Below are 1,511 nucleotides of genomic sequence, written 5' to 3' on the forward strand. Positions count from 1 at the left end.
TGGCAGGGCGGCCGCCCCTGGAGCAGGGCTAGTGTGTAGAGTCAATGCTCTTCGGTTCGCTTGAAAAGCCTAATGGCAAGCAAGGTCGCTAAACCCTGTTACCATTCCCATTGTAAGTCCTATGGCTGTTAAGTCTCCACAACAAATGGGATAGCGAATTTCTAGAATCACAGATGAAATTACTGACTTACTGGGTACCAAATACGGGTTTATTGAGGCTCTTATAAGGTATAACACAGTAAACTTGTCACACATGTATCTCTAGCAGTAGGCATCTAGCAGCTTCGTCGCAGTGATTTATTAGTATATTTGGTTTACCCTTCAGACACAGAAATTTTCCCACTCAAAAATACTAATCCTTGCATGTATCTTCACCGTTTTCTCACTGTTTTCACCAGCACACTAAAAATGCTTTGATGTGTTTTACTCTGGGGAGCCTTGGTTTCTCTAACTCATCTGAAGTCACCTTGTTGTAGTATCAAACAAGCTCCGTGGTGTTAAGCTCCAGGTGCTTTCATGTTTCATCACCTCTCTTTAGTCATTGAGGAAGTTTGATCCCTAGCCTTCTTGGGCTTCCCTCCTTGACTGCACTGACAAAAGCAGTTGGCTTCTTGTCTGCTGCCTGTTTTTCTTGGGATGATTTTTTCCTATTTATTTGGTAAACATGTGTTATCTTTTTTCAAACCCTATCTTTAAACACATTCATTGTGATTTCAAAGATAAATAAATAGCTCCTTTTTTATTTATGTAATACTCCTTATTGATTTTTCTTCCTTTGACTCTATTCTCTATTAGTTTTATTTTCAGTAAATAGTCTCTCTTAATAGTCCAAAATAATATGAGATTTTTTTCTCCAAATTGTCAGCTTTTACTAGAAGTCTATTTACCAATAGTTAAAATTACAGTATTTAAGATTGTGAGGGTTAGTCAATGTCCATTTTATATCCAGAGGCTAGCAGCAGCTGCAGACAAACTTCAGGTGAACTTTTTTGTATCTCCTTTAAGCAGGAAGATTGTTGTAAACTGTATTAAAATGATTAATGAGGTAACCCTTAACAAAAAAAAAGATAAAACCCATTTTTTGTGGAATTCCTATGGAAACACTTAAGAACAAGGCGCTATTTTTGAAAAGTGTCATCTTTGCATAGTGCATACAAAGAAGAGTAAAAGAAATGTGTTGTAAGCTTTTTTTCTGAGATTGGTTTGAAGATAGAAATAGATGAACCATTTTGATTACATCACTAGTAGAGATTAGGAAGGATGGGGTACTGTTGAAACTAACAGTTTTTCTGGAAAAAAGCTTAAGTCTTGCAAGCTGTTAAAAGGTCTGGGTTTTTATTAGAAAGTATGCCTGCCTTTGTTGTGGGTCACACTGCCTGTGAAGGAATCACAGGTATTTTGCCAAGTGGGACAAGAATTTTCTTCACAGTAATGCTGGATTGTGTTTGGCCTGCAGAACAGTGACCTCTTGCTTGAGCAGCTAGCTTTCTGCTGCTGTGTCACACCAGGCA

General features: G+C 37.9%; 1 protein-coding gene across 1 annotated transcript in view; it reads left to right on the top strand.

Moving 5' to 3' along the window:
- ARSK (arylsulfatase family member K) overlaps nucleotides 1–1,511 on the top strand; it is a 23,968-nt gene that overhangs the window by 1,219 nt on the left and 21,238 nt on the right. The gene's annotated exons all lie outside the window — the stretch shown is intronic.

The sequence above is a fragment of the Geospiza fortis genome, unplaced genomic scaffold, assembly GCF_000277835.1.
Source record: "Geospiza fortis unplaced genomic scaffold, GeoFor_1.0 scaffold279, whole genome shotgun sequence".
Taxonomy (NCBI): Eukaryota; Metazoa; Chordata; class Aves; order Passeriformes; family Thraupidae; genus Geospiza; species Geospiza fortis.